Source organism: Chinchilla lanigera, unplaced genomic scaffold (genome assembly GCF_000276665.1).
Source record: "Chinchilla lanigera isolate Chin_1 unplaced genomic scaffold, ChiLan1.0 scaffold00005, whole genome shotgun sequence".
Classification (NCBI taxonomy): Eukaryota; Metazoa; Chordata; class Mammalia; order Rodentia; family Chinchillidae; genus Chinchilla; species Chinchilla lanigera.
This window is the reverse complement of record NW_004955406.1, coordinates 10,947,801-10,971,010: the sequence shown is the minus strand read 5'-3', so window position 1 is coordinate 10,971,010 and position 23,210 is coordinate 10,947,801. Positions and strand designations below refer to the sequence as shown.

Genomic DNA, 23,210 nt, shown 5'->3' with positions numbered 1-23,210 from the left:
ACATTTTGCTTATACATGTTAACTTTAAGAATGCTCCACTTTTGGTACTCATATTAGTAAAAATTTTCTAATCTCTACCGTAACAGTCGGAGTAGTGAAAATGCCAGACGAATACTTAATGAGTTCAGGTGCACCCTAGTACCTTAAATATATTTAATTGAATATATTCAAATATAAGCAATAGGCATCAGCTGGTGAATTATTAAATGTATTTACATAGATCTATTTAAACATAAAGGATTAACATATTAATAGTAGGTAAAGTGATTCACTCATCAAATAAATGTTTACTGCATATCTACCATGTTTCAGGGATAATTCTTAGCATTCTAACCAGTGCTTCAGAGGACAATCCCCGTTACAGTTTAGTTGTCCCATTGTACCCTTGCCCTTATTGTCAGACCCAGCAAGATTTGACTCTGGTGTTTGAACACTCCTGTGCATTTTAAACCTCTGCGTGCTTATAGCACTCTGCTCTCAGATGGACACGCCTTCTCACTATTTTCAAGATCTCTGAGATTCGTGGACACACTAGAGCTCTCCTCGGCACTCCTCCTTGTCTTCTGAGTTTGCCACTACTGCCATGAACTCTCATGTGGATGTCTGTACCCTCTTATTTCTGAGGTGGCCACACCCCCTCATAACTGTTTATTAGATTAAAGCCATACAGGATGAACCTTGAAGCAGGTTCTCATATTCACCTGATTACTGAAGCAAAGCAACTGCTTAATATGTGTGATGAATAAAAACATAAGCAAATATATCTTCACTTCCTACACAAGGGACAAAGGTATGTCTGCAGAAATTGTAAGGTTGAACTAGAATTTGGAGTGCGTGTTGTGATGTACGAAAACAGAAATTTAGTCCCTGAGCGGATCTGTGAGAAAGTTAAAAAGTAGAAAATGGTAGATACTATGGATTGTACATGTTCTACATATTGAGTGCTGCTAATAATAAGAATTTGAAGAAATAAAGGTACTACAGTTCATTCAGCAGGTCTAGAACATCAGTGAAGAATCTGGATTTCCCCCCACAAGTAAGACAGAAAAAGAGGCACGCAACACCTTGAGCAGAGGAATGACAACAAGGGACTTTAAGGAATCTGACTGGCATTACCTGTGGGACCCGCCTCACAAAGAAAGTGCAGCAGTCAGTATTTCTACTAGCTGTAATCCAGGACTGGGAAGTAGATTCAAACTTAAAATGCAGCATGGCAGCCAGGATGGGTGCAGAATGGAAAGCCACCTTTCTAGCAATTCCCAGGTGTGTTTCTATTTAGTGAATAAAGAAGTAGCTCTCCTAAAGTTTTCTGTGTAAAATATAAAAGCTGAGAGATTTTTCAAAATCTTTATTCTGGAAAAGTCAAGTGAACATGCAGTTTTCTGGCCCTTCACTTTGACTACAGCCTATAGTATGGCCCAGTTAGTGCCACCTTCCTGTTTTGAGTTCTTATGGGTATATGATACTTCTGGAGTTACAAAGCTAGATGTTCTCACTACTTAGCAGAAGCAGTGGAGGCTTTCTGACTGGATAGTCCTAATACTATATGAGAAGTATATTAAAATAAGCAAAAGCAAGCAAAGTTGCTCCTCACCATAGTGCTCACAGTTCTCCAAATGCCATGATTTTGATGTCTTTCTCCAATTCCATTTCTTTTTCCTGCAGTTAAACCCAACTGACACTCAGTGTAGACATTAGCTACCCGAGAAAGCCTATTCTTTCCCCTCCCAAGCCACGTCACTAAGTAAGGTGTTTCTCCTCTGTGTCCTGTTAACATCCTCATAATTCATCTCACTTCACAATGGTTTCATCATCTTCTATGTTTTAACTCTTTTGCTTTGTACCAAGAGTTCCTAGGAAGCAGGAAATGTGTGTTATTCATCTTTGGATCCCAAACACCCACACTAGTGCCTGACATGTAAGATGCAATCAGAAAATGTATGAATATTGAGACTCTCCTCCCCTAGTTGTACTTTAAGAGCATTTACCAAAGAATGGCATGCCTTAAAGGGAATATTCTATCAGCATGTCATTTTCAGCTATTATTGTAATCTTTCATAGACATTTTAACATTCCTTGTCTCAGGCTAATTCACCACTCCATTCATAACGAGAACAAAGAGAACAAAGACAGTGGGCATCAATACTGATTCCTCACCCACGCTATGGACTGACGGAAAGGCCCCCCTCCAAAGCCCCCTCCACCATGCCCCACTGCAGGCACAGGGCTGCACCAGGCTCTGCCCTGAGCCTGTCGGACTTCTGTTGCTGTGCAAGGCCCTCCGCAGATGAGGGCACATCCTCAGGCTAAAGGTCAACTGAAGCTATCCACGAGCTCAACCTGAACTCGAGGTCCACAGCAAGCATTAAGCATTCATGAAAGAGGAAAACACCGCAAAACTTTTGTAAATATGCTGAAGGAGGACTTAGTCAGCGCCCCATAATGTTACAAATCTGATCTGTATCCTTTACAAAATAAATTTTTCATAACTCCTGCTAACATCATTAATGAAAATATTGGCTGTCAATTATAATAAAAGCAGTTCATTGTATTCCTATGGCAAAAACACTGATCTTTGCAATGTTTCTTTCTCTTTTTTTCTTTCTTTTAAGGCCACTCTGAGTGAGGCAACAATACGGACAAGCTTTTGATGCTTGAAGGAAAGGGGGTTGCAAAGGGACAATCTTGGCCTACTGCTTCAAACACTTTTTAGAATTGTGCATTTTCCATCTCTAGGTCTAAGACCGTGCTTTCTTCACTCTTGTTTTTTTTTAAAAAGATAAAAGAATGAAAACATATTAACAAACAAACAAACATAAACAAAACAGCACAAATACAATAAAAGCAATACAGAATTTCATACAAGGTGATAGGAAATTAACAATGGTTGCTGGATTACATATTATTATCTCCAATTTGGTTACTCAGATAAACAAATATAGGCATGGAAGATTGATCAAATGATTAAACATTAATTGTTCCTTTCAATAAAGCAATAGAAATTAGTAGCACAATTATCTTAGCTATCTTGTGCATATAATATATACATATTTTTCCCTTTTTTCTTTCTTTTCTCGTTTCCTTCATCCCAGCTGTTCTTTCCTTTTGAGCAATTTCTTTCCCTTTCACAGTATCTATTGTACCTTTTAGATTTTATTTACTCTTTCAAGTTCTTACACTAGTGAGACAATATTCACTCTTTTTTTTTACAAATAATAGTTTCATCAATAAATACCACTGGCCAGGTTTGTTTGTTTTTTTTTTTTTCTTTTTTTTTTTTTTTTTTTTGTTTTCAGGTACCAGGAATCAAATTCAGGACCCTGCACTTGCCAAGCAGGTGCTGGGCTACTGAGCCATGGCCCTGGCCCTGCTGTGTTTTTCAATCAGGAAAGTAAATAGGCCCTTTGCGCCATCTGCATACTCTTGATGCCTGGGGACCACGTGGGCACAGGAATGGCACCACGATCATATTTTTTATTTAAAGAATACCATAAATAACCAATATATTTGATGCAATAATTTCTTAAAATCTCTTACAAAATAAAATGTTCCATGATTCTCAGTTTCTTGAAGTAAACATCAAGGAGCACGTAATGAACCCTCAGGCAATTTCTGTGGAAGCCTGGCTGTGGATCTGTGCTTTTAGTGACAAGAAGAAAAGTCTGCAGAGCAGGCAGATTCACTCATCTATGACTCCTGAGGGAGAAAAACTGTCTCACACATCCATTCCTCTCCTTCTCTTCCTCAACACAGATCAGCAGTAAATGTTTAGCGGCGGTATGACTCAGTGTTTATAGGCATATACTTCATCTATAAAGGACCCCAAATGCCCAAAATAATCAGCTCTAGCTATGACTAGCACTTTATGACACCCAGTGTATTCCTACTTGTCATAAATTCTGAAATTCTTCATCCAAAAACAATTTTAACTGAGTTTAATTTTTAAAAGCTGCAAAAATTCTCTAAGATTTGAGAACTAGGATTTAAAAAGCTAGCCTACAACCCTTCGGTAGAGTTAAAATAATGAACAGAATTTTCCCCAGTTTTCAAGGTAATTAGTTTGTAATTATCTAAAATCAACATTTTGTTTGTTTTTTTTGTTTGTTTGTTTGTTTTGTTTTTTCTCCAGTACCGGGAACTGAACTCATGACCTTGCACATGCCAGGCAGGCGCTTTTGCCGCTGAGCTAAATCCCCAGCCCCAAAGTGTGAATGTTTTTTTTTTTTGGTACCAGGAATTGAACCCAGGACCTTGTGCTTGCCAGGCAGGTGCTGTGCCACTGAGCTATATCCCCGGCCCCAACATTTTGTTTCTGATTCTTACTTTTGTTCCCACTGGCCAACATATGCTATTCAGAGCTTTAAACAGGCCGACAAGGCCCTTCTACATCTGAGGACTGAAGAACGCAATTTGCAACCAAAGGAATAGGAGAGACTGACCCCAGGCCAGCTGAAATCTGTGCTGTCGAAACAACGTGCTGATCAAATAAATCTCAGCACTTATAAAAATCTGGATATTACCAATTAATTTCCTAAGACCTGAATCCGTCTGCCTTTGGCCAAAAGAGGGGCCTGAAAAAGGGAAAAGCAGCCCCTGCTTCCGGAAGCAGACTGGGACCTCACAGCAGGCAGAATTTTCCCATTAAACATGAACAATTTTATAGAACATTAACATCAGACAAGGTCACTGACCATGATCTCCTCCCTTTGATTCCAGACACCTTCCAGCAAAGTCTTCCACTCACAGAATTATGTTTTTACCCTTTTCATTACAGTCAATAGCGGCCTGTTGAAGAAACTCAAATTTTGTTGTCATTATGACCATGGTGAATGAAGACAAACACAGATCTGAACACAGACAGAATACAGACATGGCCCAGGCCAAAAAATACCAGTTGTAATCCGTAATTCCATGTAATCCATACGGCCACTCGCCAACACTAGTGACAACTGCTACCAATCCCACACTCAGTCTTTCTTCCCTTTTTCCCTTTTTCTTTTTCTTCTCATATTTTTGTTTGTGATACTGGGATTTAACCCAGCAACCTTCACACACTAGGCAAGTGCTCTACTACCAAGCTATACCCCTAGCCCTACCAGAGCCAGCCTTTCTAATCTGCTCCTCTCAATAAAATGCTAATACATTTATACCCAGTCATAGAATTGCCCCTATTGCTGACAGGTTCTAATCTTAAGCAAAGTCTTGCTTTTTCAAATCTTCTTCAAAGTATCAAAGTCCAAATCCCATAAGTCCACTACTGATTGTAATGCAAAGTATAAAAAGAAATGAAATGAATGAAAGACTTTGCTAGAAGCTGACTAGAATCAAAGGGAAGGGATATTTTGGCCTCAAAGACAAACAGAAGCAGTAATTCTGACGTTGGCAGAACTTTTTCTCCTGATCCTACCTTGGCTCTCTTCTGGACATCTTTACTTTTGCCTAAAAAGTAACCAGTACTGTTTCTTCTCCACAGAATGCATTATGAAGCCGCATAGAGCCTGGGATTACATCTCTGCAATGGAAGCCAGCAAGTACTTTGAGGTTGAAATTGTGTAGTCTCAGTTTGTAGCTCCTGCTGGAGAGTCTCAGCTGGGGGCAAGTATTCATTCCTCTATCCACCAAATGTGGTGGAAAGGCCAGATTACAGTCCATAAACATGGCTGTGTTGGTTGGACGCATGGAGAGAAACATCTTCTGGCAACAGTGAGTAACTGGCAGACAAAACAATGAATGAAAGCCACTGCTTCTTTCCCATTTCCGCACCTCTAATACTTCCATCAGAAACAAAGAAAGACAAATGCAGAAGCAAGAAGGTGGAGTTCAAATGCATACTGTCAAATTCTGAATGAAATGAATGTGCATCTCTGCCTCATTATGAATACCAATGGGACTTGTTCTATGTATTACTATATTCCTGAAAAGCAAAATGTGACTATGATTTTGTATGTGAATAAAGCCAAACGTTATGTGCAGTGAAAGAACTATTTACTAGAACTTTGTGGTGTGTTTGTGACTGAGTTTTTATGAGTGTGTATTCTCTTAGGCAAAGACTTTATTTTTTTAAATAAAGAATTAACATCCAGAGTATTAGTTGTCTGTAATTATATATATGGAGTAAATTGAAGACAATGAGGCTTCCATACAGTTGCAATAAACAACTAATCACAGTTTGAAACTGGATCAAACTTAGGATGTAAAGTGCATCTTCTAAGCATCCATAGCTGACACCTATGACACCCAAAGGCTGACGGACTCAGCATAACAATCAAAACAAATAGGATTCTTTTCAGTAAATATCAGATATTCTTTAAGTTTACATTAAAGGAGAAAGCATAAAGGTAGTTTGTACATCTACCAACTCCACACGGACTGCAAACATATAGTGATAAAAAATGTAGAGGCAAGATAATTTAGAAGCATTTGTAGATATAATGGCAAAAACAATGATCTCGATAATATTTTCTTTCCAGATCACTGCTTTTCGGAGTTCTATGACCTTGTCCTGAAAGCAGAATCACAGAAAATGTTGAGCACCGTAAATAGAACTTGAATCGGCAAATCATGCAAACAGAAGCCCAGTATTCACTGTAATTAGCACTGGTGTGCTGTGAGGATAAGAAGAGTGAAAATGTATTTCCCTACCCTCTGGCAAAGTACAATGAAATCAAATTAGAGATTGGAGATAGAGCTCACTGGCTACTTCTTGAGCTGATATTTAATCAGGTTTTGGGAGTTTAATTGGATTTTTAACCTTTGTTGTGTAAGTTTTCAAAACTACAAAACTATCGATTCAGATTCAAAGCAGGATTTTGGATTTCTTCAGAGTCTAAGCAGATTTACAGACAGGCAGCAAAAACAGCAAGGCAGTGAAGATGAGAATAATGAGGGATAAATGGCAATCGAAACGACTTGAAGGATTGTTTCCCACGCTTTCCTGCACCTCAGGATGATTACTGATCAAACAGAGCAGGTTTCTACGAGTCATGAGGACAGAAAACATTTCCAGCACCACAAAGACCCCGCATGATGCCCGCCTGTGTCACACTCACTCCTCCATTATCAACCACTGATCCGTTCTCCATTTCAACAATCTTGCCACTTTAAGGTCATGAGTTCGATTCCTGGTACCAAACTAATAATAATAATAATAATAATCAGATTGTCTTTCTGCCTCACACAGTATAATTCTCCAGAATTTGTCCAGGTTGTTGCACATAACTTTTTTATTTCTGAGAATTACTGTGTGGGATGGATATACTACAGTATGTTTTATCATTCACTTGTTGAAACCATATAGATCCTCAGTTTTAGATATTATGGATAAAGAGGCCACAAGCATTTCTGTACAAGCTTTTGTGTGAATATAAACCTTTCTCTGGCGTAGATGCCTAGTAGTTCAGTTGATGGGTTATAAAGTAGTTGTATGCTTAATTTTTTTAAAGAAGTAGACAAACCACTTCCCAGATGGGCCATGGCCTACCATTGTGTAAGTTGTAGTTCACTTTGAGATGCTTCAAATCCTTGCCAGCACTTGGTAGTGTTACTACTTTTTATTTTAACCATTATAATAGGATGTGTTGGCACACAATGTAGTTTTAATTTGCATATCCCTGATAACCAATGGGGCTCAACATGATTTCATATACTTATTTGATGTTGCTATTACACTTACTCCCAAATGTGACTTCGTATTTGTTGCCCTTTTTTGATTGGATATTTTTACTGTTGGTTTTTAGACTTCTTTATTCCTCTTCTTCCTGCTGCCTCTTTCTCTTCTCCTCCCTCTTCTTCCTTCTCTTTTTCCTCCTCCTCCCTCCCTCTCATTCTCCCTTGCCTGCTCTCCTTCCTTCCTCTTTCTTTCTCTGCTCTTCTCTTGCACTATTTCTTGAAAAGCTTATCTTTCCTCAATTGTATTGCTTTTCTGTGCTGTCAATTTCAATTACTGTGCTCTTTATTCTCGCTGATCTATGTATTATCCCTCTACCAATAGTAGTGTTGATTACTAGTTATATAATGTCTTGAATATATAAAATAAATTCATCCTACTTTATTCATTTCTGCAAAATAATTTTAGCTATTCTAGTGTCTATGCTTTCCTTATAAATTTTAGAACTGTCTTTATATACAAAAATTCTCTTACTAGAATGTTATTGTAGTTTGGGGTTTTGCAAAGGGAACCATACACAGACACATATTTTACAAAATTATTTATAACAGTCACCCAAAGAATCATAAACAAAAAGAGAATACAGGAAATCTGTCCACACACTAAAGACCAAAGAATCCAGCTGAGGGCCTGGATCCCATGGCAATGTCTTGCAAGAATCCAGCTGAAGACCTAGAGCTCATAACAATGTTTCCCACAAGTCCAACTGGAGGCCTAGAGCCCACAACGTCTCATGTGGCCTGTTTGATGGATCTGTGCTTGGAAGGCCCAAAGGTCAGTGGTGGAAGCTAGAAAGTCTGTGCCAGCGGGATGAAGGATCTATGCTAGCAGCCTGAGGGATCAGAACTGGAGCCAGGAAGCAACGCTCAAAGTAAGAGCCTGAGCGCCCAGGAAAAGTACCATAGCCAATCTCAGCAACAGTGAGGTCCCGAGTTCCTCCAATGATCAGGACAGCTGAGTTCCCATCGGGACAGCCAGTGCAACAAGCTTCTCCAGGAGATTGAGCAGTGCACTATCTTCCCGCCTGGAGCCAGGAGGCAATGCTCAGAATGAGGACAAGAGCTCCCCCAGCATGAACTGTAGCCATTCTCAGCAACAACAAGGTCCAGAGCTCCTCCTCCAACGGGAACAGCAAGTTCATCAGGAAAGCCAGTATGAAAAGTCCTCCAGCAGAACAGCCCAAGAGAACCAGAAGCTCCCTAACAGCTTTCCAACAGCTTCTACCGGCTCCTAATAGCCTCTCTCAGCTCCCATCTTCTTCTGCACTTTTGCTTCTTATGCTCCTGGCAAATATCCCCAGGTGGGCCTCCCACACCCAGCACCACACTGATTCAGTTCAGCTGGATGTTAGAAGTTGCTCACCAGTTGTCAATCCACTACAAATGTTGATTGAAATTCCATTAAATGTGTACAACAATTTGGGAGAAATTGACAGCTCTATAATCTTCAATCTCAAATCCATGAATATAGCCTGTTTCTCCATTTATTTACATCTTTTATTTCTTTCACCAGTCTTTTGAAATTTTCAGCACGTAAGTCCTGTATTTACTTGTTAAGGTCACATTTAAGTATTTAATTTTGTATTCACACTTAATTATTTAAGTTTGGAGTGATTTTAATGGTATTGTATTTTCAAATTTAGCATATACATGCTCATTGTTTGGATACAGAAATTATATTTATTGCATATCCTGTAATCTTTCTGGACTCAATTTTCATAGTTTTAATTCTGCAGTACTTTTTGGAGATATTGTAGGTAGACACCCTATTGACTGCAATTAATGGAAATTTGAAAATTATCCCTTTCGGAGCTATATGTCTTTTCTCTATTTTCTTGCCTTATTTCTCTGGCTAGAACATTCAACCTTATGTAAAAAAAAGTCCTTGCTTTGTTCTTAATTTTAAGAGAAAGCATTCAGTCTTTTGCCACTGCATATAATGTAAGGTGAAATGTCTTTGTAGAGGCTTCTCATCAAGTTGAGAAAGTCTTTACAAATTGAGTAACAGTTCTCATCTATTCCTATTTTTGAGAGTTTCTATCCTGAGTTATGAATTTTGTCTACTGATTTTCCTATCTTGTTGAACATGATCATGTGATTTATATTTTTATCCACTTAGTATGGTAAATTGACTGATTAATTTCTGAATATTAGCCAGCTTCCTCAACCATTATGGAGTCAAAAGGACTGCCAAGCCTCATCTCCCTGAGAAATGAAGCTCTCTGTCTCCACCTTAACCTGACCTTTACTTCAACGCCATTTACTGACATATGCAGAGATGGCTATACAGAAGCAGATGTTCCCTTAGTTGACCAAAAGAATGTGATCGAGTCCAGCCAAGGCACCAAACTGTCTCATTGCAGCAAAATGGTCAGAACCCCCACCCCACCCCACTGACAGCTGGAATGGAGGCTTGAGCAAGATCTTTTGAAAAAAATTTCAGTGCTAAGACATGAGATAACATCTCTGCTGAGGCAATGATATTCAAAAAGAAATACACCTTCCCAGCAGTAAACGTGCTAGCTTTCCAAACATCAAGTTATTTGTTGAGCCACTAACTGGGGAGCCTCTGTCCCTGGTGCAACAGTGCCCTGTCTCTCCTTACATGCCATGCCTGCAAAGATTTTCTTCTTATGCACTCTGCTGCTACCCCACCTGCCTCCCTGATTAGTACTGATAAAAGCCATAGGCCCTCTGACTCTTGGTCCTTTGTTCCACTGAGGGTAACTGGTCATCCCAAAGCCCCTTGAACTGTAGATATCTCTTTTTTCATCCATGTGCCACATTGCTGCATGGGAGACTGAACCTTCTGCAAGAGTTTTGGCATCAGCTGGTGCCCTTGAGTAGGCATCCATAACCATAAGACCCAAAAATGAGATATGGACATCTCTGTTATCATTATACGTGAATATGCATGTGAGAAGGTATGTTGTAAATTGTCAGAAGTGCCACTGTGAGGGGTGAACTGAAGAGCAGAAGGCATGAGTCAGATGAAAGTTCAGTGAATAACTGTTAAGTCAATGAGATGGCCTTTTGGACAGGACCTGGAAGGACAGAAGTAAGAGATAAGATGTGAACATCTGGGATTAACTATCTAAAGGAAACTTTGTTCAGAGCAGATTCCCCTCTGGTTCTGAGAATGAAAATCTGATAGTGGTACCAATCCACAACGTGAGTACTTGTTGTAGAGCCAAAGAACTTAGATTCCCTCACATTTTAACATTTCCAACAAAATGCACATGAATTTAAACAGAGAAGGCAAAAGCAACAGATCCTGTTGTGTTCCTAACTCAAACACACCAGGAGAAAGTACCAAGTAGATTAAGAATCCTGCTCTGTAATGATCACTCCCTGATACACACAACACTAAAAGAAGAACAACTGCTGCTCATATGTAATATGCCATGAATTGAACTAAACTGTAGGAATTTTCTTATTCTCTTCTCCCTAGAGGCCAAGAGACAGAAATTAAATTAAGATCCATAGAAAACAGCTTAACTTGTCTTTTAGAAACACACACATACACATGCACACACATATACACACGTTGTTAACATTCATAAGACTGGCCCCTTTGTGCTTTTGTGTTTTTCAAATTAATGTTTTTCTTGGCCAAAACACCAATTCCTGCTGATCCTATCAGTGGGTCTCATCTGGAAATCTCAGCATGAAGGATGTCCAGACAGGGAAAATATGCAGCCTGCCTCCAGTGAGAGAGGTCTGAGCATCATCAAAGCTTGATCTTCTCATCAGAAATGCTGTCACCACCTTTCTTCCCACGTGCTTTTTCCTTTGTCAGTGTGGCCCTATGCCTGGTAAATTCATATAATAGGATAGTTCTCATAAATCACATGTAATCACCACACATATGGTTTTGGACTCTAACCAGGACTATTATGTGTTTTGTTTTTTTTTTAACTAAACTGAGTACATAACTCTAGTGAAATAAAAGGTGATTTTGTTTTGTCTCAAGCACGTAAAAGCCTTTAGAAAAGGGCTGGGGGAGTCTACTTCCTGGGAAAGCTAATTCTTTTGGATGAGGTAAGAAAAACTGGGTTTTGTTTTTTAATCTTTTAAAAATTCTTGTATTGCAATAGGCCACAGAAAGTACTTCCTTTATTATCACAGAAGGAAAAGTGCTCATCTTTCAAGAGTAATACTGTTAGGCTTGGAGTCCACGGGCAGAAGCACATAGGTGCTATGTTCAGCCGACACTGCAGAAGAACTTCAGGGAATGGCAGACAGCAAAGCAGGGTAACTTCAGGAAAGACGCAGTGGAACCTGGCTATATCTAATGGAGGAAGAACTATGAGAGATGGGAGAGATGGAAAATATCTGAGGTTTCTTGAGTCTTGGACATGGAAGGCAGGTATAACTGAAGGCTTGAGTTGTCTGCCAGGGACTCTACAGTGGGAACTGATGGACTTGTGGATGTGGGTCACCAGTTACAGGCAACAGGAGCAATGGGTACAGGGGAAGGCAACATCACACTGACCCCACTAAGAGAACAGACTAGGGGCTACTGCCCAGTTCTGGAGAACTGAACAGTGGATGCAGCTTAAGTAGAGCCCAGGACCCAAAGACATAGCAGGACATTATAATTCAGTGAAGTCCAAACAAGAACCAGAAGCCAGCCAAGTCTCAGGCTCCTCTACAAACAGCTTACCCTGCTGCAACGGAATGCTGTTCAAGGAAGGGAAAAGGGGAGTGTGCTGGAGAAGCTTTAACTTAAAGGACAGTAAGTCACCCAGAAGCAACGAGTGACCAGAAGTGTTCCATTACACATAACAGGCAAGATTAAGAAACATTTCCAGGCTTTGTATATCCCTTTTCCTGACCCTTCATCAATAAATGAAATAGGGCGCATGAGTACATTCAGCTCAGTTATGCAGAAACACAAGTGCACTCTGCTCCCTGTCATGGTGCAGTTATGGTCAATTTTAAACATGGTACACCAGGGACCTGCAAGCGATACTCTGTTCTGCTTCATATCTCTGAAGGTTTGACTTCTGCCCCTCTCTGCTGGCCACAAAATGCCACTCCATAAATATACCTTCTCTCACTCCCTCTTGCAGCACAAAAGGAAACAACTTTGTCAATAGATTTTAAAAGTTGCTTACCAAAAAGTGGCACAATAGAGACATTACATAAAACCAGTTTCTCAGTGTCATGCTGCATAATTAAAATGACACTCCCATATCATATCAGTAAGGTACATAATGACAGAAAGAGACAAAGCAAGGGAATGGCACTCCTAAGAGTCAGAATAGTAAGGGAACCTTTCAGCTTGAAAATGTAGTTAACCTTGCTAAATCCAACTCTCAGTAAAATCCCCACAAGTGCCATTACAAGCATAATGTCCTTCTTAAGGAATCTCACTACCATCGGGCATTCACGTAATAAGCCATAGAAAAAGTCTATTCTGGGTAATGGACTTTAAAACACTGTCTCCAGGAAGATCTAAGCTGTCAAATTTTAGGTTCACATCACCAAACCTATACTTTCACCTCTCTTTTTCTCTTTGTGAAAGTATTGTTTTTTTCTTTCACAGTCTTTCCTTGTTAGTAATTTTCATGTTTTAAATCTTCAGATATGGACAAGATAGTGCAACAATACCTACCTATAAAACCTAAATCATCTCCACTATGCACGCTCTACTTTTACAGCCAATTCTCACTATATAAAATGTGAGTCTGTCTGATAATCAGGTAACATTTTCTAAATAGAATCTCTGTGTATTATGAGATTATTTTCTCTACATATTTAAGATAATGACCTAGATCTGTAGATTTGTCTCATAAGATTACTGATGAAAATCATTTGTAGTCTATGATGAAGAGGTGGTGCCTACATCAAATATTTGATATGTAAATTAGGGTATTAGCTATGTATAAAGGTTATATTACCTTTATTCAATGTTATCTAAGGATCAAATTTTAAAGATTAATGGTTCACATAGCACTCCATAAGTTTTAATGTACAAATTTAGAATGTTGTTTTTGCCATCCCTATAAAGTGAATTTATGAAATTTAATTAAAGGAATGATAATTATATATTTAGAGTAATTTCATTTTGACAACTAATCCTTTAAAATCAAGAATTTTTAAAAATTTTCCTTTTAAGTGGCCAATTTTAAGATATATGTTACAAGAATCAGCTCAGAACAGAAAAAGACATGGACTTGTTCTAATTTCCCAGTTTTCCTTTACAAAAATAAAGGATTACACTATACTAAGATACCTCTATAAGCACATATGCACAGCATGTTACTGTCTCTTATATTAGCTAAGACATTTGTTTTGTTACCAGGTGTGAACCTACTAGTTACTAAAAAATGCCCACTTAAAATTTAACCTAGACATTGGCAGACTTACCTCACAAGTGGAAATCACCATAAGGTCTGAGGTAGGGTGGAATAACATGTAGAATAAGAAATGAGGGAAAGTTGGAGCCTAGTCTTATCAAACCAAGCTTAAATTTCTCAGCAAAAGCTTTCAAGAAAACTCATGAAAACAAGAAGAGCTGCAGAAAGTTCACATGACTGGAATATACATCAAGTTAGAGAGAGAACTGGGACCAGAACATTTTTCTTTCTCATACACTGCATTTATTTGAGTCTATATTCAAAGTAGAATTTTCAGAGTATATTGTGGTCCAACTCTTTTAGTCCCATCTAATAATCTCTATCTTTAGGTGGCATGTTCATATTATTCATAATTGAAAGATATTACCAATAGATTAAGAGCAAACTTTATCATTCTACCTGTTGCATTTGTTACTTATTTCCTCTTCTTTTACTCCTTTCTACTTTTTAATTGAGCACTCTACATGATTCTATTTTATCACCTGTTTTGGTGTATAATTTACAATTATATTTATAATATTTTCATGTTTGTCCTAGGACCTATAAAATACATTTTTGAAAAATGTAAATCTACCTTAAATTAACACGGCAACAGCTCATAAGAAGTACAAGTACCTAATAACAGAAAATTCCTACATCACCCCTTTCCTTTGTGACATTGTTGTAATTTAACTCACTTATAAATATATCACTGTCACCAAAAGTAATGAGTGTTACTACTCTTGTTTTACCAAGTTGTACTGTGGATACATTAATTACATAAATTAACAATATAAAAATATATTGCTGTTTCTTTTTCAATCCTACTTATCTTTTTATTGTGTGTGTGGTCTTTTTTCCATTAGAAACTAACATGTTAATCATAATTATTTAAAACTCTCTGTCTGATAATTTTAATATGTTTCATATTTCAGTCAGTTCTTATGATTACTTTGTTCCTTTAAGCTGTGCTGTTTTATATTTTTTTCACGACCTGTAATTTCTTGTTGAATGCTGAATATATTATATCAGGTAATAGAAACTGAGATAAACAATGTAAGGATTTTTGTTAACCTAGTTATGAGTTAAAACGTCTTTAACGTTTGTTGGAGCTAGTGGTAATCACAGACTTTAAATTCCTTTAGTATTTTGTTTTTGTTTTTTACTATCTTGAGTCAGGGCTATTTCCGGTACCGCTCTCCAGAAAGGCTTTGTTGTGCAGGGGTATTCAGCTGGGAAACAATGTGTCAGTACTGCGTGGTTACTGGATGTTGGTTAGGCAGAGTATGGGGGAGCTTTCTATAATCTTTTGATTAAGTCTCATGTAGTGGGATTGTTTCTTGGGGTTGTAGCCCTCAAGGTGCTCTCACTCCTCCCTCATGGCATTTAACCCCTCTTGAAGATAAAATAAGTAAAACTCTTAAAGACATAGATATAGGCAAAGACTTTCTGAACAGAACATAATTTCAAAAGACATAGTACCAAGAATCAACAGACGGGATTATATCAAATCAAAAAGTTTCTGCACACCAAAAAAAACAACAAATAGAGTGAGACAATCTACAGAATGGGAAAAAGAATACTGGCCAGTTATTCCTTAATAAAGGACTAATATGTAAAATATATAAAGAACTGAAACCAAAGTTAGATTCCCTCAAATAAAAAACCCAATAAAAAAATGGGCAGCTTAAATGAATAGACATTTCTTAGATGAAGTGCAAACAGCTAATAAATACATGAAAAAAATCTCAATATCATTGCTCATTAGAGAACTGCAAATTAAAACAACACTGATATCCTACCTTAATCCAGAAAGAATGACTACCATAAAGAAATCAAATAACAATGCTGGCAAGGCTTCCGAGAAAAAGGAACCCTTCTATATTATTGGTGGGAATGTAAACTACTACAACTGCCATGGAAAACAGTATGGAGATTCTTCAAAAAACTGAAACTAGAGGTTCCATTTGACCAGCTATTCCCCTCTGGGTATCTCCCTGAAGGAGTTAAAGACATCATATTTTAGAGATCCATGCACACCCATCGTTATAGCAGCACAATGCAGCATAAGAGATAAATTTTGGAAGCAACCTATATGTCCATCGACACATTAACAGAAAAAGAAACTGTGGTGTTTATCCATAATGGAGCACTACTCTTCCATAAAGAAAAATAAACATGAGTAGTTTGTAGGAGAATGGGTACACCTTGAGGCCATAATGCTAAGTGAAATAAATCAGACGCACAAGCATAAATAATGCATGGTTTCCGTCATATGAGCAATCCAAAGTATAAACAGGGTAAAATACAGACAGATAATAGGAAAAATGGGGCTGTATCTCTTCAAAAGGGAAAAGGACCAAGACACAGAGAAAGGGAGAAGGCTGGGAGGGGAAGGGGATGAAAAGAGAATTAAGATCATGTATATGTAACAACTTCCCACAAGGAATGTCATCCTTATGTAACGATGTATCAATACAAGTAACATTTTTTTAAATGTTCTTATGATCTTATAGAGCAGCGCTGGATAAGCAGTGCTTCATGCACTGTGTCCCTCTGGGTAAGCCTGTCTCCACAGACTAGTGTGACAGGCTAAGCTAGGACCTCAGCTCCCCAAGGCATCAAGGAAGGTCATCAATTTTTCAGTTTGTTCAGGTGTCTCTTGTTTTAAGGATGTGAGTTGTGACTTCAAAGCTCTTTGCATACTGGAGATCAAAGCAGAAGTCTCATCTCTTCTCACCTGTGAGATGTTAGCAAGTTACTAAATCTTCATTCATACGGCCTTTTCAATCTGATAAAATGAGTATAAAACGACTAGCCTTAAGAAGTTGCCATGAGAGGATAACTACTAAAGTCATCTAAAACGCAGCCTGGCATGAAATAGGAATTCAGTCAGTGCAATTTCTACCCCCTATAATGCCATGCAATTAACGTGACTCACTTAAAAGAAATGAATTACTGATTTACACACTTGATTTAGAGTGATATAAATAGATTTTATTTTATAATAAGGTATCAACTAGCTACCTCACAGACCACATCCACACAATCCAATGAATTGCCCTCTCCTAATCAATTGATTAGGTGATCTACCTAATCAATGCAATCTGTAAGTTTTAGTTTCCTAGGGAAGCCACAAAAGGTACTACAAAATTGATGGCTTGGGCAAACAGCAATATGCTCCCTCATAGAGGCCAAGAGTCCCAAATCAAGGTGTTGAGAGGCACACTTCTTCCAAGGCTCTGAAACAAGCCTTTTCCCCCTTCCAGCCTCTACAGTTCTAACTTGGCTGTATGGCTCTACGACTCCAAATTCTGCCTCTGCCTTCATGTGGTCTTCTTTATTTTTCTTTCTTATGTTTTACCCTAATAAAATCTATAGCTCACCCATATAATCCACTATGATTTCATTGAAATCCTTAATTGAATACCATCTGCAAAGACCTTTTTTTTTTCCCCAAATAAGATCAAATTAACCAGTTCCGGGGCTCAAGGTGTGGACACTTGGGAGGTAATTTAAAACCCTCTAAAATAGATGAGTGAAACCTATCAGTTTGTCAAAGAATTAATCTTAAAGTCTTGCATAAAGTTCTACATTGCCCTAGAAGAGGAAAAAGTGTTTTTTTTTTTAATTATTTGACCAATACAATAGATTCCATGATACAACTATCAGAGGTAGAGACCCCAGCACACTTGATCAACTGTATCAGTTTTTCTCTAAAGTAGATAACAGTATTTTATTCACAGAGGCAATTTTGGATCACTCCTTCAAACAGAGAGGAATCAATACGGTTCTTATGCTGTAAATTAAAAATTAACACAAGTGTCATCTAGTTGATGTCTATGGTTTAATTACAGATGCTGACAGAAAGACTCACAGTATTGGTAGGACTTATTAGGGCTGTCAGCATCATTGTACTGCCTCATCTTCTTATTTTCTTTCTGAAATTTCAATCTCCAGAAGCAAGGAAGTTTCATTCTGCTTGCATCAGAAGCAATGAGCAATTTACACCGAGCTATCCCCGGTAACAGGACAGCAGCTGTTCGCGAGTCCTCATTCGACTGTGATAAGCAGGTTTGCTGTTTTATTCATGACTGGTTCAGCGCACACACCAGGGCGGGCGAAGGACTGGGTACAGAGGGCGGCCAGGAGACAATAACATCCTACTTCTAAATCAACAGAAAAAAGGTTATTTCGAAATTCAGCTTACTGCTCTCATTATTCCCAAGGTCTGTAACTCATTTTCAAAATGTTTGGATAGTCCCTTGGATATGATGCTTCGGCTTCATTTCTGAGCATATGTGTAGCATTTAAGAAACAAGCACACTTTTGATCGTTGCACAGCTATGGCTTGCTGCAGACTGCCAGAAAGATGGCGCTTATTCCGGTTCAGAACGAGAACCAAGGGGCTGGGGATTTAGCTCAGCGGCAAAGCGCCTGCCTGGCAAGCGCAAGGTCATGAGTTCCGTTCCCGGTACCGGAGAAAAACCAAAAACCAAAAAAAAAAAACAAAACAAAACAAAACAAAACAAAACAGAACGAGAACCAGGTGTTCCCTGACTCGGTGATACGCGGACACACTCAGATTCTCTATCCATGATTTTCCAACCTACATGGAGCAAAAAAGAAGCAGAAGGATGGACTGCTGAGACCTGGTTATTTTTATTTGCTTCTCAAAATCTGTCTGAAAACATTCCTAATGGTATGATAATATTCCATTTTTGTTCCTTATGAAACCTATTTAATTACTTTGCATTATGAAATGAACACTAATTGCTTGGTGGCCCACCTTGACACCCTTAGATTTCTTTCCAGTCCATGAGCATATTATCTGCTCATGTAAACAGTGCGGGAAATGGTGGGAAAGTATCAGCCACTGAGCACCTAAGTTGGAAGTGGGTGACAGTCGGTGATGAGGATGGCACCTGCGTGCCATCCAGGTGGCTACTCTCTGATCACGGCACGTTCTGCTAAGCTGTACGTAGCAGGCTTCACTGCAGAGCAGGAAACTAGGACAATAAATTTGCTTCCATTGATTGAGACCTGATTATATGCAAGGTTTCCAATATTAACACCTCACTATCCAAACAGCCTACAAGGCAGACAGACATGTTCAAGCTCGTATTACTTATACTTAGATTGAGGCTTAAAATGTTAAGTAACTTGCTGGTGGCCTCCTGAAGTAGGTTTGACTCTTAACCGCACGCTTTTTAAAGGAAAAATTCTGAGACATCCTACATTTAACTACAAAGTCAAGACGGTGAAGCGGAGAACAGATAAGGGAAGTTAGTTAACAGTTTATGGCTGAACCAACAGAAGAACATCCCACATTCCTATATGGTTGTCAAAATCTTGACTCAAATTTCTAGGCAGGCCCATCACTGGATGCCCCAGCATCCTCCAGTTTATGTATAAACCTTCCCTGCTACCGACCCCAACCAACCCAGAAGTAATGAGTACCTGCTCTCCATAAAGAACTGTCCTGCTTTGCATTATCCCATGCATCTTATCTACATCCAGTGTTTGTTCAGTGTAAATAGTTTATGCTTTAATTCTCTTTTTTTTTACAACAGTGCTCTCAGCTCCAGCAGACATATTTCTAGCTGATCTCTAGCCCTGCTGGTAGTGACAGGAACTTATCCTAGGACCTGGTGCTTTTCTGGTTTGCACCTACATCAGCTCGTGACACCTTTTAGGGGAGAAAAGTTTTAGTCTCAGGAGTTTTGGGTTAGTACTCTAAAACATGGGCATACTGTGAATCATAAATGGTAACTAATACTTTTTGAGCACTATGCATTATTTTTATCTATTTACGTAGTTTTACTCATTTAAACATTAGAACAGCTCACAACAACTACATAGAATGTTGCTTGTTGAGCAACATAGCCTTAGTAATTGTTTCAGCTTGATTAAACTTTGAGAATTTTTATTACTTTTTATTCCCTTTAATTGTTTCATCTTTACATCTGGTAATCTGAGCAACTTCATTGAAGATAACAATATGTAATAGAACAACCATTGTTAATGCCTATCATCTTGTTTTGAAATCCTGCATCATTTTTGTTGTTTTTGTGTTGCTTTGTTTTTAATCTTCGTTGTTGTTTTTTCTCTTTAAAATAAAAAAATAAAGTTTCTCTCCCTGAGTCTAGACCCCGAACTGCCCTTCTTAAGAGAATATACTTCAGAAGCTTGTAAATGTACATTCTGTCTCAAATCCTCTTTTTTTAAAATTCGTGCTAATTTTTAAAAAAGTGGAAAGCAGTCCCCAACTGTCTCAAGAAGTGGAAAGCCATCCTTTTAAAAAGTAATTAGCGGCACAGTGCCTGCCTGGCAAGTGCAAGGTCCTGAGTTCGATTCCTTGTACCAAAAAAACAGACAAACGAAGAAAGAAAAGTAATTAACAATAAAGTTAGTGCCTCCTAATTCTATAGGAGGGTACATATATGCCTAACTTGATCTAAGCTATCATCCTGTCACAAAGATATGAAAAAATTCACCTTCCTTTCAAGGAGGGCCAACTGGCAAACAGAGAAGTCCTGTGAACTTTCCATCCAGATCTGAAATACTTTCCCATCTTTTGTTTTAGTGGATTTGAGTACATTCTACTTTCTATTACTGCAACAGCTTTGAAGAAGGTCTTCCTTGCTTTACATTGTCTAGTGCAATTTTTCACTGATAGTGTTTCTTTACGTAACTATTTTAAAGATGAGAAAACCAAAACATAAGGAGATGAGTTAATTGACTCAAGATCACATAACCGGTAGGGCCAAGACTGAGATCCTGGCTGTATTATTATACTTCAAACGGAAATTGTATATGTTCTCACAGGACTATGGGGAGGCATATGAATCCCAGTACCTACCATAATAGAAACATGCACTCAAACCTGAAAACTGTGATATGGACAGGAAAAAGGAAAATATGATTCACATCAAGCAGATTTGATTGGATCCAGGTAGCAGCTCTTAGTAATCCTGCACCCCCACAAAACCATAGTAATAGTGGTTGAGGCCTGTGTTTACGCTCTTCCCCAGTGACTGCATGGAGTTTGATACCCTCATTGCACAGACTATTTTAGACCCATTTTCATCTATCAACCAGATACCACAAAAGGACTTTGAAGGATGACAGTGACATTTCTGAATGATACTGTTAGTGTTAAAGACAAGAAAAAATATGAACTGATCATTTGACAAATAATCAAGTCAAATCTAAATGTTATTACATAGGTTTAAGGACGCCAAATAGGAGACTGAATAGCACAGCAGAAAGCTGAGGACTGTCATAGAAGTTAATCTATAATACAGAAAACAAAAGAAATGGTGGAGAAAGACTATTTCAGTGCTCAAAAGACCTTGAAGTTGATGGATTTTAAATGCTTATGCATAACTTTAACTGGAGATATTTAGGCTCATTTTGTATTGTAATCATATGAGAAGAGCAAATGTGATATTCTCACTCCTCTATCAAGGACTAGAGCAAGTCAAAAAGACCGCTGATTGCAAATTAAAATGTTAATTGCTACCCATTTTAATTTTTGATAAATTCCTATTGAGAGTTACTGATTTTAGAAGCTTTCAAGTACTACAATAGCTTTCACCCTTCTGAATCCCTTGCAGTTTGCCCCTGGGGTCGACTGTATTCAGCCTCTATAATCAGGATATCTAAAATGGCATCAGGAGGAATAAATGCCATCTCTTGCTAGAGAAGACACATTTGAATTTATAGAAGGCAAAGTTTCAAGAAACATTCTCAGAGGCAAATAAGAAATTGGGAATGCTAGCTGTGTTGGATTTCAGTTACTATAATAAAATATCTGGAAAGGTTTATTTTTGATCACAGTTTCAGAGAATCTAGTCCATGGTCTGTGGTACCTCTTGCTCTTCTGGCCTGTGGAAAGGCAGCATATCTTGGCAGAGTATGCAGTGGAGGAAGCTGCTCACCCCATGCAGTCAGAAAGCAAAGACAGACAGGAAGCCAGGGTCCCGACATGCCCTTGTAGAGTATGATGCCAGTTATGGACTTCCTCTCCCTAGACTCCACCTCCTAAAGGTTCTACCACCTTCCACTAGTGCTGCAAGTCAGAGACCCAGTTTTCAACCTTGGGGAACACTTACCCAAATGATAGCACTTGCTTTTCCTCAAGTTCAAATACATGATGTTGTTGAAGGGATAAGCCAGTGGCTAATAGCAGTGGTAGTAACAGTAGCCACAGCAGCAGGTACTGTAGTAGTGGTAGTAATCACATAGTGCTCTCTAAGCTTTTTTGTACTGTTGTCTGTATTCTGCATTTTAATATCACAACAATTCTTTAGAAGTTTAAATGCTACCATTACCTCAGTCTGTAGCTGAGGAAAGGTAAAACGAAGAGAAGTTCAGTCATCTGTCCAGTGGCTAGAAAGCTAAGATAGGAAGCAACCTTCTGACCCCAGATTCATGCTGTAATCAGCTGAGGTGCTGAGTGCCTTTGGGACTGTGCGAGCAATTTTCAATTCTTCGCATTGCTGAAAGCCAATAGAACCAAATTTGAGAGGAAAGGCCCAACTTTGTCTTCTGTTTATGCTTGGAGAACTAAAGAGGTGAAGCACGCACAAAAATGGGAAATTCTACAAAATTGTCCTTTAGTGAGGATACTAATTTCATGAAGAGAACATGTCTACAGCTGGATCATCCCTAAGAATTCACTTATCTAATAAAGCTATCAGAGGTGAAAGCAGAATCCAAATGTTCAGATAGCCACCAGCTAACACACAAAATCAATATATTTTAAGAATGATTGATAGTGCACTAAATTTTCAGGAAATGATGGTAGACTGGTGCTTAAATTGAATCATAGTGGGGAAGACATAGCCCTGTAGTGAAATACAGTATAAATTCTTTATGCATCTGTGCAGCACACAGTAAAGACACCACAAGGTAATGTAGGTACACACCCTAAATGTAGCAGTACTATATGCACATCGTCAAATGATCTCTTTAATAAATTACTTAATTGCTCCATTGCACTCAGCACAATTTCTAAATAATTAACTGAAAAGCAGTTGTCTGCTTCCACCATTTGAATATAGCATCGGGTTGACAGCAGCTGTGTGCTTCTATGATATTTTGTCTCTCCAGAATCTGGCAGAGTGCCTCACACACACAGAGTACTTAATATTATTATTTGTCTATTCAATAAATATAAGGTAGTTTTCTATACAA

General features: G+C 38.4%; 1 protein-coding gene across 7 annotated transcripts in view; it reads right to left on the bottom strand.

The window, feature by feature from the left end:
• The window catches only part of Rgs7 (regulator of G-protein signaling 7), a gene marked incomplete at its 5' end in the record, with an annotated part of 458,438 nt that overhangs the window by 156,554 nt on the left and 278,674 nt on the right, over nt 1-23,210 (bottom strand).